The following is a 16,077-nucleotide window of genomic DNA, read 5'->3' as shown; positions in this document are numbered from 1 at the left end:
CACTCTTAATTTAGAGACAACTCTTTAGAGGTCCTCAATAACAGTGCAAATGTTATGATTTTATTCTTTATTTTGATTGATTCAATAAATTGAAGATAATTGATTGCAAATGACTGTATTTATACAATATTTGTACAAAAGATTTAAAGTGAACCAGAGACGAAGCACCCTCATGTATTTTACCATATATATCAGTGGGAACATTAGAGAAAACACCTACCATGCCCTGTGTTACATTCTTCACTGCTTCCTGCTTCTAATCAGCCCTGATAAAATCCCAGACTGAGCATTCAGTCTGGCTTTGCTCAGGAATCATTATAGCGAGTCTGTCTTCTTTGATGCCTTTTCAAGCCCAAGCCTGCCCCCTTCTGGCTCTGCTATAATGACTCAGCTATAATGATTCCTGAGCAAAGCCGGACTGAATGCTCAGCCTGGGATTTTATCAGGGCTGATTAGAAGCAGTTTGAGCAGTGAAGGATGAAACAGAGAGCAGGGTAGGTGTTTTCTCTAATGTTCCAACTGATATATATGGTAAAATGCATGAGGGTGCTTTGTCTCTGGTTCACTTTAAATAAGCTCACTTATAATCATTCAAATTCGCTGGGCTGATTGATAAACTGGCTATTTACAATCAACATTATGATAACTTTTTATCTATCGTGAACAACTGCTGACGCTTTATGATCCACACAGATTTATCTGATTGAAATAAAGAATCTTTCATAATAATTGTACTGTTAATGGGAACCTTAAAACTGACTTCTGGAGATGGATTTAATTTTATTAGCCTTATCATCATCATATATTTATTTAAATGTTTGCATACTTAACAAATCTTAAGCAGATAAAGCGAAAAAGCGAAAAAAAAAATCAACAAAAAAACAAAAACAAATGATATGATATAATGAATTGTATGTGTATTACAAGATAAGGAATAGAACCTTAGTAGTTTCATATTTTTATTTTCAGTTATATAGCTTTATTTAATAACATTGCAGTATTGTGTCACGGTTGCAGTTTTAAAAGCACACTCTGGGCTTGATTCACAAAGCGGTGCTAACCTACTTAGCACGTCTAAAGTCTTTAGATGTGCTAACCAGGGTGCTAAGTAGGTTAGCACCGGATTTCTCAATCAGATCGCGCGCTAACTTTGCGCGTGCAAAGTTTTATGCGCGCAAAGTTTTATGCGCGCTAAGTCCCATAGGCTTTAATGGGCACTTCGCGCGGAGCGCCCTGCGCTCTGTGCAGTGCGCGCGTAAAGTTTTACGCGCGTAAAGTTTTATGCGCATAAAGTTTTATGCGCGAAAAGCTTGTTTAGACGTGCTAAGGGGGTTTTCACAGGCGTGCTAACAGTTAGCACCGCTTTGTGAATCAAGCCCTCTGTCTTTTAAACTATGAATCAAAGCAGAAAGAATCACCCTTTGAACTTTCCTGCAGTAAAACCTTATCTCAAGCTTTCTCTAGCTGTTTCTTGGCTGTTTAAGTGCTTCAGAAAACAGGACAGTATTTAACACAGTGGGTCGAAAAGCTCAGAGAAGCTCTTTTGCATAGATAACAACTAAAGTTTTTTCATTCCTCCTGTACTTAAAAACAATATGAAACGCTTTTCTCTGCTACTAATGTTTTATTTCTTATACACATACAATTCCTTGTATTACAGGCTTATTTTCGTTTCAGGTTTGCTCTAACTCCACTGAATTGGACAGCTACAATAATGTGCAATAAAGCCTGAATTGGAGATCTGTCTTAGCACTGCCATTTCCTCCCTTTAATTACTGACATATATCAGCTATTCTTGTTCTGTATGTCAGTAATTAGAGAAATAGGTTGGCAGCTTAAATCTGCTTACTCTGGTATCTACCATTGGGAAAGGTTTTACAGAATTTGTGGTTTATATGAAGTGTTGGCATCTCAGCTTCAGCCAGCCCTACTTCAGTAAATTAGCAAGGCTCGTTCCAGCATATTGCCTTGCAATTCTGTGCTAAATTTTTAGTTGCCAATTTCTAATTGCTTAAAGTGGATGTATACTGTATTGCACAGAATCAAAAACTACACTAGATAAAATCAAGACCCAACCAAAATGAGCTCAGATGTCCATAAAGGAATCCCAGATGAAGTTTGAAAAATACAAAATAAACTGCCTATTTTCCTTGCTTTTCTATGATGGTGGTAGCCATTTTTTTTCTTTTAATGTTTGAGAAGACATTCTCTAATGGTCTCTGCTGTATATGTTTCTTTGGTGCCTCTCTGTAAAGGCATAGTACTGTAAGTAAGTTATAGTAAGTTGTTAAGAGTAGGGTGATCACCAGAAGAGGAGCAGAAGGCACAGAAAACAGCAGTCACCAGTATCGGCCATTTAGTGACATCACAGGACACCCAAACTTTGTCTGAGATACAGTGGAACCTTGATTTGCCAGCATAATTCTTTCCGGAAAAATGCTTGTAATCCAAAGCACTCTTATATCAAAGCCAATTTCTCCATAAGGATTAATAGAAACCCAGATGATTAATTCCACAATCCAAAAACATTTATAGAATAATATTTAATACAAAGTACTGTACTGTAAAAATTTAAAAGGACTTCGAGCTCTAAATAAAAACGAAATTGGTACTCACCTGGGGCTTTCTGCAGCCCACCGTAGGTCGGGAGGTCCCTCTGCGTCCATCTGGCTCTTCTCCCAGGGCCTGGCCAGAAAGGGCTCCCCGGCAGCTCCCGGCGACACAGGGCCCGAGTGTCGGGCTCCTACTTCCTGAAACGTCACGTCTGTCGTCACCACGCCGGCCACCTCGCGACATCACAGCGGCCGGCATGACAGTACTGCGCATGCGCGATTAAACCGCGCATGCGCAGTACTGTCACCACAGACGTGACATTTCAGGAAGAAGGAGCCCGACACTCGGGCCCAGTGTTGCCGGGAGCCGCCGGGGAGCCATTTCTGGCCAGGCCCTGGGAGAAGAGCCAGATAGACGCCGAGGGACCTACCGACCTACGGTGGGCTGCAGAAATCCCCAGGTGAGTACCAATTTCGTTTTTATTTAGAGCTCGGAGTCCCTTTAAATGGAAACAAGACTTTTCACTATAACTAACATAGTCATTGCCAACTGTTGGTTCACCTTTTTTTGTGTGGCTTTAACAAGAACTTATCCAATGACAACTACTTTTGTCTACTTTTGAGGATTCTTTGAAATGTGGAATTGTACAGTTCCTGCACTTAGATTAAGTACAATCCCGCAGCGTCAAAGGGAGAAGAACCATTGGCTCAGTTGTAATGACGTGAAACCCGTATATGTTTTTTGCTTGTATATCAAGAGGTTGCTTGTATATCAATTCAAAATCTCCGAAAATGTTTTGGTTGTATTGCAAAGCGCACCAAGTTACTCTCTGTCCAAGGTTTTTCTGTAATTAAGAACAATCGTCATGCAAGACAAAAATCCTACATCTGCACACAGCCTAACGAATACCTGACCCTAGGCAAAGGTACCTAAGGTAAACACAGAGGTGTGTTTATATTGGATCCACATACCTCTGTGCATTATCAGTTACTCTCCTCATTCCCCCAGCGTCCGTAATCAATCCTTGAAAAATCTAAATTGTAGCTAAAGTCAAATTTTCCGACAGGAAGACACAGGCTAGCTGCAATATTCCCTGCCATCATTTTCCCATTCCCTCCTAATCCCTGCATGGTAAAGGGAGAAGTTGGGGCAGGGAAAAGGAGAGTGATAAGAGAAAATATTGCGGCAAAGCTGCCTCTTCCTCTCTGAAAATTCGTGTTTAGCCAAAAGTCACATTTTTGAAGGGGTGATTACGGGGATCGTAGGAAATAAGGAGAGGAACAATCATTTGTATGTGGCTCTGTGCTTAACTACTTAAGGACCGCGGTGATTGAGATCTACGCCCTGTTTTGGTGGGCTCCTGGTTGGCAGGGCGTAGATTTAAATCACTGCCCAAAGCACGCATCCGCCGTTTCCGTCGCTCCCCGCCAATTGCGCCTCTCAAACCCGACATCTCTCATCACAGCTCACTGGCTCTGCCTGTCTCTATAACGGCAGAGCCCTGTGAGCGGGTCAGGAGCTGATTTCACTGGCTCCTGGCCGTGTCTATCAATGTAAGCTGCTCCCATTGGCTTACATTAATAGACACGGTCAGGAGCCAACGAAAGCGGCTCCTGACCGGCTCACATGTCTCTGCCGTCATACAGACGGCGGAGTCTATGTCAGAAGGATCCCGGCATGCGGCAGTAATGGCGGTTGCGGCGGGTATGCGTGGCGATTTGTCGGGATTCCGTCGGTATTGTACCAGCGTTCTCTGGTCCTTAAGGGGGTAGAGACCGCTGGTACTTAAGTGGTTAACTTAGGTAGCTTTGTCTCAATACTTTCTGTCTCATACGATGTTACAGAGCATCGGTAAAGATGAAGTTATTTCTACTATAAGAGGTGTGGACAGATTAATCTGTTATTGATTTGGTGGTGGTTTAGTGGCAGACCCCAAATACCACAAATGTCAATCCTAGGTTGCTATTAATATTCATACCACGTTTCTTTTAAAGCTTTGTATGACTAAGATCTTAATGACTTAGGAAAGAGACAGTAATTCATTTTGGTACTAGCACACTGTTTTCTCATGATAATACAATGGCGGTTGAGGGAAGTCCAGTATCAGCTGATCCTATCACATTCTAATACACTTAAAAGCTAGGCTGTTGCTTTCATGCTGATGCATCAGATAATGTTCTGCTTACTTAGAATGTTTTAAGAAAGGTGTGCAGCTTGAATCTGTTAGGCCAAGTGAAAGAAACTGTCTGGCTTTACAGTGGAATCACTGAATATGCTATTAAGTTGTCATTGTGCCAAAAGCAATTATGTCAGCAACTGCATACGTACAATCAGCTATAATAGCACAGTACAGCAACAGTGCCCCAGGTATCATAGAAACATGAGGTTTTGGCTTTGGGAGTTTATTTATATCCATTTCTCCGTTTTTTGTTTTTTTTTGGCACAAGCATCAGTGATTACAGACTCTAACTACAGAAACACCTGTAAACTATTACATGAGATGAGGAATCCAAACACAAAACTCAAGATAACTGTCCAAAGGAGGTGCCAAAAAGTACCTCTGATGTAGCTGCTAATTAAGGAGGAACCAGAGAGTACCATTGATGTAGCCGTTAATTGGATGAATGAATCACAAAGTTCTCTTACAATTTACAGCAGAGACTGGAGAATATTCAGCTTTCACAGCTCAGAAAGTATGTAAGACAATACGATTGAATTTGATTTAATTCTTTTACTTAATGATTTCTCATTTTGTACAGCACTAAATACAGATTTTGCATATTCTCCCCATGCCTTTGTGGGTTTCCTCCAGACACTCAGGTTTCCTCACACATCCCAAAAACATACAGATAAGTTAATTGGCTTCTCTCTAAATTGGCCCTAGACTTAGACTATGCTACGTACATAGACACATGATTATGGTAGGGATTAGACTGTGAGCCCCTCTGACGGACATTTAGTGACAATATACTCGATACTCTGTACAGCGCTGTGGAAGATGTTGATGCTATATAAATACTAAATAATAATAACACTATAAAGGAAGACCTTTTAATTAAGTGCTTAACGTGTTTTGTGTACTTATACTCCTTCCCACTACTTTACCAATAAAACTGTATGGTTTTAAAATGCTCCGATGCCCCAAGATAAGATCATTTTAATGTAAGGAATAGTGGTCACATGACTACCAATGAGGTCTCTCATTTCAGAAATCCACCTTAGTTGGGTCGTGCTGCTGTCAGTGGAGGTGAGGTGTGGCTGAGCAGCTACTAGCCACTCCTCCCAAACAGGTTGAGGAAGCGGTTAAACTTTAACCTCTTTCTACCTTAGTGGACAAGCAGCAAGACTCTATGGAAGTTTGCTATCTGAGGAGCACTGAAGGTCACATAACTGTCACTGTTTATATCTGAATTAAAGTATTTCAGGACATTCTTATGAACTTACAGGTTTATTGCCATCAGGAGGTTAATACAAATTAAAGTGTGTGTATTTGAAGTGAAAAAAAGATACTTAGATACTTACCTCAGCAGAGTGAAGCCTCTGGACAGTCCACATGCTTAACCAGATCTTCTTAGACCCCGTAATTCCTGTGTTAGTACATTTAGAAAATATTCAACATTAATGTTGAATATTGCTCTTAACTGCATTCCAATCCATGCACAGGGCCAGTGCTTCCATAGAGGCAAAGGGAGCAATTGCCCCAGGGCCACAGAGTTTCTAGGGGCCCCGAAGGTGTGTGTCCCCTACCCTCCAGCTATGGTGACCCCATACATGCCTGCAGGGAATGAGGAAGGGAGGCACCATGGGGAGAAGTCCAGAGTGTAGAGCATGGTGCTGCCTTCAGTGTCCTGCCTAGATTAGGTAAGACCCCAATGTGTGTACCCTCTGGATTTGCAAGGGAAAGGAGGAAGGGAATAATGGGGTCCCCAACAATGCTTTTGGGGACATATGATGGACACCTCATGTTGTTTGTGTGGCTGAGAGTACGGTGGGATGGGTCTTAAGAGTCAGCTGGCAGGCTGTGGAGGGGGGGGAGGTTATTGCTAGGACCCACCTCAAGTTGCTTTTGCCCCAGGGCTCCATTGTAGCTAGGACTGGCCCTGTCCATGCACGAGTGCAAACTGCGGCAAAGTACAGCCCACACCTACACAGTAACATGGAGCAGCTTTTTCCCCCATGCACAAGTAGCTTTGCATTACTATGTAAGCACTAACTCTATTGGCGGCTGCACAGTGTGGCCATGAAGAAGAAGTGAGTCCTGGCCGGCAGCAAAGGGGTCAAAGAAGATCGATGAAGCCTCTGAAACATTCAAGGCTTTCCTCTACAGTGGGGAGTATCTAACTTTGTTCTTCACCTCGGTTTTGCTTTAGGTGGGGTTAAACTGCTTTATATTGAGGCTCTGATAATGCAACATACTTGTATCTATATGCAAAAAGCAGTAGACAATCTGTGCTCAGATATATCATTTTGCAGAAGAGCTTCTGTTCTTCCAGACAGGACTTGGCTTGGACTATAATGGCACACTGGAGCATCACACGTCCCGAGATCCTGAGGCAGATGCATATCTAGTGGTGATAATGAAACGTGCCATTAGACCTGTGTGATGGGCTCCACGTGATTTGGCAGTTTCGCTTCAAGTGGCATTAGGTAACTAATAGTAACGATAACTAGAGTGTCGTTTTAGCTAAGTGTGCATCTGATTTGAGACCAACAGGAATGAGCCTGATAAATAACAAAGATAATATATAGCACATTGCAATGAAAATTTGTACCAAGAATTCATTTATTGCTGCATCTTTCTTTAGTTTTTTTCTTTCCAGTACAAACGATATATCGAGCCACAAAGAGGTGGAGTGGGGGGTGCTTAATTTGTGTTGCTCTTCTCTGTGATTGTCAGTTTCTATTGCATTAAGAATCATTTATTCACGTTTCAGGCTTCAGTACAGAAAGTCAGAGACGTGTCATTAGAGACCCAGCAACAGACAAAATAAAGCTCAGAGTAAATTCAGTTTTTTTAGCCTCAGGGAATGAGCTGGTAGATATTCTCTAAACCTAAATGGATTAAGTTTTCTCTTTCTTGGTTCTTACAAATTAATAATTCATAACTATTTTCTTACAGACTTTGTGAAAAGGAAAATAAATATTGCAGCTTTTAATTAGAAATCTTAATTACTTATTAGCTCTTTGCTAATGAACATGAATGGTTAAGTACAGCTACTGTCCTGTTAGTGGGTAATATTTGAAAATGTTCTTTGGGTCAGAAGAACCCAAAATACCAATACCATTGAGGGTGGATAGAACAGATAAGTAGGTAAGGAAGGAGCACACATTAGGCATGCTTGGATAAGGGATGAGATGGAGGAAGCACTCTGTGGGAAAGGTAGGGGAAGTGAGCAGGGTAGGAGATAACACAAAGAAGGTATGAGGGAGGATCACAGTGAGGATGGATAGGGCAGGTGAGCAATTCATGAGGGAGCTCAAATCCGGTATGGTAGGAAAAGATAAAAGGAGCACATGGTGGAGAGGGTAAGTAAGCAGGGTAGGCGAGAACACAGCGTAAGAGTAGTAGGACAGGAAGAGGAAGGATCACAGAGAGGATGGATAGTACAGGTAAGAAGGTCATAAGGGAGCTCACATTGAGCATAGCGGTATAAGTTAGATGGGGCACACTGTGGGGAGCGGAGGGTAAGTAAGCAGGGTAGGAGGGAACACAGGGTAGGAGAAGTAAGACAGGAAGGGGGAGGATCACAGTGAGGATGGATAGTACAGGTAAATAGGTTATGAGGCAGCTCACATTCTGCATGGTTAGATAAGGTGAAGGGAGCACAGGGTGGGGAGGATAGGGGGATAACAGGTGAATAAGTCATAAGAAACCACACATTTGGCATAGTAGAATAAGTTAGAGAAAGCACACTGCAGGGTGTGAAGCAGGGAGTTTTGGCGTACGTGCCCCTTTCATACATTGGCTCACCCACAGACCACAATACTAATTTGGGACTATGGGGTAAGAGTTGGTCCAGGCAATACCTCGGGTGTTCTGCAATGATATGCCCTAGCGAACCAGGTGGTGGAAAAGGCAGACATGATGGGGAATGAGTTTAGCTATTAGGTAGCAAATGTCTTGCAGAAGCTATGGGGTGCTGGTCGCTTACATTGGGTGTTTGCAGTGGGCGCTATTGCAATACCTCAGGCTCTCAGAATAATACGAGCACAGTGTGGAGGTAAAAATGATTGGTAATGAGCAGAGGGATGAGTGAAATCAATGGTAATGAGTTTGGCTACAGCTGAACTCACATAGTTAAAGAAAACCCAAGGCGGATGTTATAAATCAGACACAGAAGCATATTCTGTGCACAATGACATGCCTCTGTGTCGTTCTGCTGCTGCCGCCAGACCCCCCAGGCTCTGCTGTCCCCCCTGATAAATAGTGCAAGGCTAGCGACACTCTGCTTGTTGCTGGCCGACTGTTTACCTGCATCTTGTCAATCAGTTAGCTAGCGGAGGCGGGGAATGGCATGAAATGGAGGAGGCGGGGCAGGGAATGCGGGGAAACTGATTGACAAGATGCAGGTAAACAGACGGCTAGCGACAATCAGATTGTCGCTAGTCTGGCACTATTTATCGGGGGGCAGCAGAGCCCGGGGGATACTGACAGCGGCAGCAGGACACAGAGGCAAGTCAGAGGCAAGAGAACATGCCTCTGTGTGCTATTAAGATTTAAAAAATCTGCCTGGGGTTCTCTTTAAAACAGGGGTGGAAGCGCCCAATGCATAAAAGTCTAATAATCTGTTGATCTTATAAACAGAGAGGTAACCTTACCTCTCTTGAAGAATTTGGACCAGTTTATTAAAAAAACATCTTTTATTAGACCACATAAAATTGGTCAAAAGTCAATATGCTACATCAACCAGATTTGAAGCCACTGCATTCAAATAAATCAATTCTGATTGGTTGTTAGGATACTCTGTGTTGTTTGCAGCTGTAAAATGAGTCATACGTAGCAATAGGGGGTGCAGAGGTTGCGACCGAAGCGGGTCCCTTGGGCCAGAGGGGCCCTCTCTCAACTGCAGTATTACCTCTTTATTGGTCCTGTGCTAGTAATAATCACTCCTATAGATGCTTTGAATAGTAGTAATCATTAATTGCATGCTTCAAAACTCAATCCAACAGGAATCAATTGAGAAGTCTCAAACACCAGTCAGGTAATTGCTCAATCAATGGAGGTTTTCCAATATTGATTTAGGGTCAATTAAATAAAACAACTGAATGGCCTGCTCGATCATACGCAAAAATCGACCCAAGAATGGGCAACTTAAATATGCTTCTTAAGCTTTTTCAGATAACTTCATGGAGGACTTAAACAAGCAGTGAGAAATGCACAAACTATTAGCATAATAAATAAAAAGCTACATGTTTGCGATTTCTTACAATTTATTCAAATAAAATGAAAAAGGCTAAAGGCCCCTTTCTTTCCGTTCCAATCCACACTAATCTCATTGACTCGTTCCTTCCTCCCAGCATTGTGCTTGTCTCAGCTACCCTGTTATAAATTGTAAGACGTGTACAGTCTGACTGCAAAGCAACCAGCATAATAAACAGCTCTTATCATACTGTTTGCAGGCAGTTCAATCTAACATGACTGTGAAATAATTAGAACGTGTTGTGGCTACATTACAAAGGGTGTGCGCACATTGCTGTGAGGAAGCCACAGGCTACGCAGATTTACAATGCATACTTCCCTCCATCTATCAAAGCCTGCTGCTCCTAACTAACTGCCTATTTCCTTGTTAATAACACACGTAAAAATGCAGACAGTGTCTCCAGAACAATATAGAGGGGAATTCTCCAGAGCAACGAATGGACAAAGGGCATAGTGCCATGGCTTGGCTTATGTCTCAGGGATCACCAGCTGTATCCAGCACACATAAATAACCTCATCATATCCCTCCCATATAAACAGCATGCTCCATGTACTCTCTGAGTCCACAGGAAAACCACCTCAGCTGATACAACCATACACTGCATGACTGCACTTTGCTTTACGTGGTATTCAGAAAGAGAAATGTTTTTATGAATGTTTATGGTGTGCCATCATCTGACATGTGACCAACATAATTGCGGATAGTGGAAAGCTATCAGGTCAGCATAGTACAGGTAAATAGTAAAGATAGCTAGATAGCTAGATAGCTAGATAGATAGCTAGATAGATAGATAGATAGATAGATAGATAGATAGATAGATAGATAGATAGATAGATAGATAGATAGATAGATAGATAGATACAGATTTATGAATAGATAGTATTATAATTATTATTTAGTATATTCTGCAGCACTGTATAGAGTATATTGTCTTGACACTAACTGTCCCTCAGAGGGGCTCACAATCTAGTCCCCACCATACCATAGTCATATGTCTATGTATGTATTGTGTAGTGTATGTATTGTAGTCTATGGACAATTTAGGGGGAAGCCAATTGACTAACTGTCCCTCAGAAGGGCTCACAATCTAATTATTACAATAGTCATGTCTATGTATGTATTGTGTAGTGTGTACAGGGGCGTCTGAGTCACTAGGCAACTCTAAATTTTTGCCTATAGCGCCATGGGTGGAAGTGGGCGCCCTCCCGACAAGTCACCGCTCTGTTCGTGTTTATTTTATTTATATTTATTTTTTTCAGCCAGGTCGGCGCCGGCTGTGACAGGCAGCTCAGCCTGTGCCCGGCGCCGCCTACTGGTCCGCCCCCTTCCTCTCCTCTTTTCCGAGCGAGCAGCAGCAGCACGCACATTAGTTTATGTGGGAGTGCTGTGCCGCCGCCTACTGGTTCGCCCCCTCTCCCCGCCCCCTCTCTCCCTCTCTGTTTAGAGCGTGCGGCCGCCGCACGCTAGTTTGTTTACACGCCGCGCCGGCGCCGCCCCTAACTCCGCCCCCCGCCTGTCACACGTGCTTGAAGGCACCGTGTGTGACGCCAGACGGAGGGACCAGTGCTACCGCCGGCTGACACCTGACCTGAGTCAGTGTGCACACAGCGCACAAACTAGCAGAGCCTGAGAGACGACACACACACAGACAGTGAGTGCCAATCCTCAGATCTGACTGCTGCTCTTGATAATTTTTTTATATGCATCCTGGCTGGCTGGCCGGCCCTGATTCCGCCCCCCCGCTCGCCCATATCCCCCCCGCTCGCCCAGTGGCTCCTGGGAATGGATATTAAACACAGGCATATATAGCATCATGCCTGCTGCTGTGTGGGTCTGGGCAGGACTCGGAGGGAGGGAGACACACTTGCTGCGCAGTGTACAGAGCAGCAGAGGGGACACCCTCATAGTGAGTGGCGTGACCCCTCTTGATATTATATGCCCCACTCTCCCCTGGCTGGCCCTGAGATTTGAGTGGGGGGGGGGGGGGCACAGGTTTTCTTGCCTGGAGTGACAAAGTGGCTAGAAACACCCCTGAGTGTGTATATTGTAGTCTAGGGACAATTTAGGGGGAAGCCAGTTAACTTATCTGTATGTTTTGGGGTGGTGGGAGGGCCTAGAGGAAACCCACACACACGGGGAGAACATACAAATGTTGTGCAGATAGTGCCCTGAGAGAGCTAACCACTATGCCACCATATATAGAGAAAGGAAGGAAGGAAGGTAGGAAGAAAGAAAGAAAGAAAGAAAGAAAGAAAGAAAGAAAGAAAGAAAGAAAGAAAGAAAGAAAGAAAGAAAGAAAGAAAGAAAGAAAGAAAGAAAGAAAGGGTACAGCCATAGATAGCAGGTAAATATTATTATTTAGCATTTATACAGCACCAGCATCTTCTGCAGCGCTGTACAGATTATGTTGTCTTGTCACTAACTGTCCCTTAGAGGGGCCCACAATCTAATCCTTACCATAGTCATATGTCTATCATAGTCTAGGGCCAATTTTTTAGGGAGAAGCCAATTAACTTATCTGTATGTTTTTGGGATGTGTAAGGATACCCACACAAAGATGGGGAGAACATCCTTAGTCCTTGCAGATAGTGCCCTGGCTGGGATTCAAATCAGGGACCCATCGTTGCAAATAAAGAGCGTTATCCACTACACTTTCGTGCTGCCCTATGAATAGATAAACGGTAGGAAGTGTTATGCGTAGATAAATAGAGACATGATTGGCAAATAGATGAGCAAATACATAGATAGAAGAGAGATGAATGAGATAAATACAGAATGGGAGAGAGAAGGAGGTAAGACAGAGAGACAGACGGATGGATGGATAGACATGACAAGCAGAAAAAAAAAGATGAATGGAAGCTATAAAGAGAGAGTGAAAGAAAGAAAAAGAGACAGAGGTAAAACAGATAGATGATAGATAGATGAAAGAAAGAAAGAAAGAGAGAGAGAGAGAGAGAGAGAGAGAGAGAGAGAGAGAGAGAGAGAGAGAGAGAGAGAGAGAGAGAGAGAGAGAGAGAGAGAGAGAGAGAGAGAGAGAGAGAGAGAGAGAGAGAGAGAGAGAGAGAGGACAGATAGCTAGGCTGATAAACTTCTGTCTCCATCAACCTTCTTGAACTAAACACTGTTGACATCAGCTGACTTGAATCAAGAATTCTGTTTCTCCAGGAATTATGGGAAACGACATTACCAACATATGACTGAGCTATCTGTGTAGTCTGTAAGACTGAGTGTGTGTACTTCTACTTATAAGTGTCAGAGCTGGCCCTTATTTCCAGAATCATACAAGGCATGGGTCCCTTTGCTACAAGCATGTAATCAAATCATGGGAACTACTGTCAGTAGCATTATGAAGTGTTACTTCAGAATTGAAATGGGCCTTATTTCAACACAAAACTAGAAAGAGAGCAGACCTATTCTTGCCAACATAACATTTCAAACAAAAAGATTACAACAGATTGTGATTCACTCTTATTTGTTGTAAAACGATCTAGCTCGGGGGTTCACAAATAGATTCAGGAGTTTTCTCCCAGTACCAAGACAAAATATAGGAAAAGTGAACAATAAACCAGTGGAAAGGGTGTGTTGCCATTTGGAGGAATGGCGTTGGCATCATGCTTAGCATCAGGCGTGGCCTAAAAAGTTTATTTCCAGAATCCAGAAATAAAACTGTGTTTATTCATATCACTAAAAACTCCACAGGGGGGTCCCATTCAATCATAAGAAAAAGAGAAAGGAGGTATTTCCCAAACACCAATGTTATGTCTGCTGGTCCTGTGCTTTTTTAACAAATTAGATGATGAATCCCTTATGTCCACTAGATGTCCACTAATGATGCAACCTTGATTGTACAATCTAACAACTTCTCTGTAAATGAGGGACTACCTAAAGTATTTATTCAAAGTATATTCACCAGTTGGTTTACCGTTCTACTACAAAGATTTTGTAGGATTGTAGAATAAAGAGTGTATCACTAATGGGCACCTTATGCAGAAAGGGTATATCATTTCCTCTCCCTGTCTCTTTCTCTCTCCCTCTGTCTCTCCCCCCCCCCCCCCTTCCTCCCCTCACCCCATCTCTCTCCATCTCCCCCTGTATGGGTCTCTCTCTCTCTCAGTCTCTCCCCCCCTCTCTCACTTTCCCCCTATGTCTCTCTCTCTACCGTCTACCTTCCCCCTTGTCTCTCTCTCCCTCTCTTTTCCTCTGCCCTCCCCTCCTCCCACTGTGTGTGTCTCTCTCTCCCCCTCCCACGTTCTCCCCTCCCCCCTCTATCTTTCTACTTCTGTCACTCTCCTTATCTACCCCCCCCCCCCCTTCCCCATCTCTCTCCTGTCCATCTCCCTTTGTGGTGTCTCTCTCTCCTCTGCCTGCCCCCCCCCATGTCTCTGCCCCCCCCCCTCTTTCTCTCTCTGTCACTCTCCTCTCTCACATTTCATCTGCCCCCCCCCCCCCCCATCTCTCTCCCCCTGCCCCCCCCCCCCCCCCCACACACACACACCTTTCTTTCTCCCCCGTCTCCCTCTCTCTCTCTCCAACCCCCTCTTTCTCACACAAACACAGACTCAAAAAAAGAACAGGATTTTTTTTTCTACACAAGCAACAGGGGTAGAACAGGTCTGTTTCCAGTAAGCTGGTCCCATCCTCATTATTAGGAACACAGAAGCGAGTCCATCACAGTAGTATCAACAACAAACATTCACATGTTGAGCAGGCTGGCAATGCGTGCTTCAAGCAGCAAGTACTTATCAAACGTGCAAGACAAAAATATATATTCTATTCATGTACAACAGAAAAATGGAGCCTCTTAATAATAATATCATACCATGCTATATCTGTCTAGGCACGTTCCCATCGTGCCTTATTGGTAGGCACAGGACCTCCTTCACCAAAACTTGACGACAGTTGAATACCGATACAATGTAAGCCGCTAGTGACAGACAGTCATCACACTCCGAATCCTCCTCACCTACAGCAGCATCAGCACCAGAGAGATACGCAGGAAAGAAACTGCAAGCAGGAGGAATCCACAGCGATCGCACAAAAGGCAACAGCTGGAGCATCAAGCGCAACAGGCGTCACAGGGAAAGCTGGAGGAGAAGCTGCCTTACCTGGAGAAACTACCTGACGCCGCTGGAAGGGCAAGAAGACAGCGACAGCATTCTGCTTGTAGTCTCCTATAGCAGTATGTAGCCCGGGTAACCTATGCAGTCACAGAGCTCCATCCATCCTGAGGATCGCGGGCTTCTACAGGGCTCTCTCCAGCAGCCTGTGCCCCTCCTGCTGCAGCCCAAGGGAGGAGAGACCCTGACTGTGTGTGTGTGAGCTAGACAATGAAGAAGCAAAGCACACAGACACACACTCACACAGCATAGAAAGACTGTGGATCTGCTCAGCAACATTCAGCACAGCACTGAGGGGCTGGGTGCTGCTGATGTGGGTGGGTGTGATTGTGACTCCACTCTACATGAGTGTATTTCTCTGGTGTGTTTATGATTTTCAGGCATGACCCTCTTCCCAGCTAATAATCTCTTGCAGCCATCAGATGGGATTTTCTCTCTGTAGCTATTTCCCATCTCCCCTTACTTACCACCACCAGTCACATTGCAGGAACCTGTCTGGCATGAATAATTTCTCCAGGTTGGAAAACAGCACTACTATATTGTGCAATCCTTCCAAGACCTGGGCAGGCAGAGCTGGAATAAGTGATCCTTCCTTTATATTATTAGCTGCAGTCGGTACACTTCCAGCACTGAATATGGTGTACAATGACTTTGCTACTTAGGTAAATGAAATAAGTCTATGAGAGTCTATTGTACTTATTTTATTAGGTAAATAAAATAAGTCTATGAGAGTCTATTATACTCTATTGTACTCAATACAATTATAATCGTTGACATGAAAAAAAAGTGAGTTTTAAGAATTCATACGTTTGAAATGATGTGATCAGGATTGAAATGGTCATTCTCTTGAATAATTGTGATCCCTGGTTGCCAGCCAAAACACTATCTGCATGGAGTTTGTATGTTCTCCCCGTGTCTACTTGGGTTTCCTCTGGGCACTCCAGTTTCTTCCCACATAAAAAAAAACATACACATAAGTTAATTGG

General features: G+C 43.5%; 1 protein-coding gene across 2 annotated transcripts in view; it reads right to left on the bottom strand.

The window, feature by feature from the left end:
* The window catches only part of LRRC3B (leucine rich repeat containing 3B), a 300,534-nt gene extending 285,171 nt beyond the window's left edge, over positions 1–15,363 (bottom strand). Inside the window, exon 1 of one of the 2 annotated variants that reach the window (XM_068234446.1) lies at positions 15,080–15,363. The gene's annotated coding sequence lies outside the window, so the exon portion shown is untranslated. Of the gene's footprint in view, positions 1–14,793; positions 14,868–15,079 lie in introns of those variants that run through there. The other variant, XM_068234448.1, reaches the window with a different exon arrangement.
* Between the last annotated feature and the right edge of the window lie 714 nt (positions 15,364–16,077).

The sequence above is a fragment of the Hyperolius riggenbachi genome, chromosome 5, assembly GCF_040937935.1.
Source record: "Hyperolius riggenbachi isolate aHypRig1 chromosome 5, aHypRig1.pri, whole genome shotgun sequence".
In the NCBI taxonomy this organism is placed as follows: Eukaryota; Metazoa; Chordata; class Amphibia; order Anura; family Hyperoliidae; genus Hyperolius; species Hyperolius riggenbachi.
The sequence above is the reverse complement of the archived record's forward strand: the minus strand, read 5'-3'. Positions and strand labels throughout refer to the sequence as shown.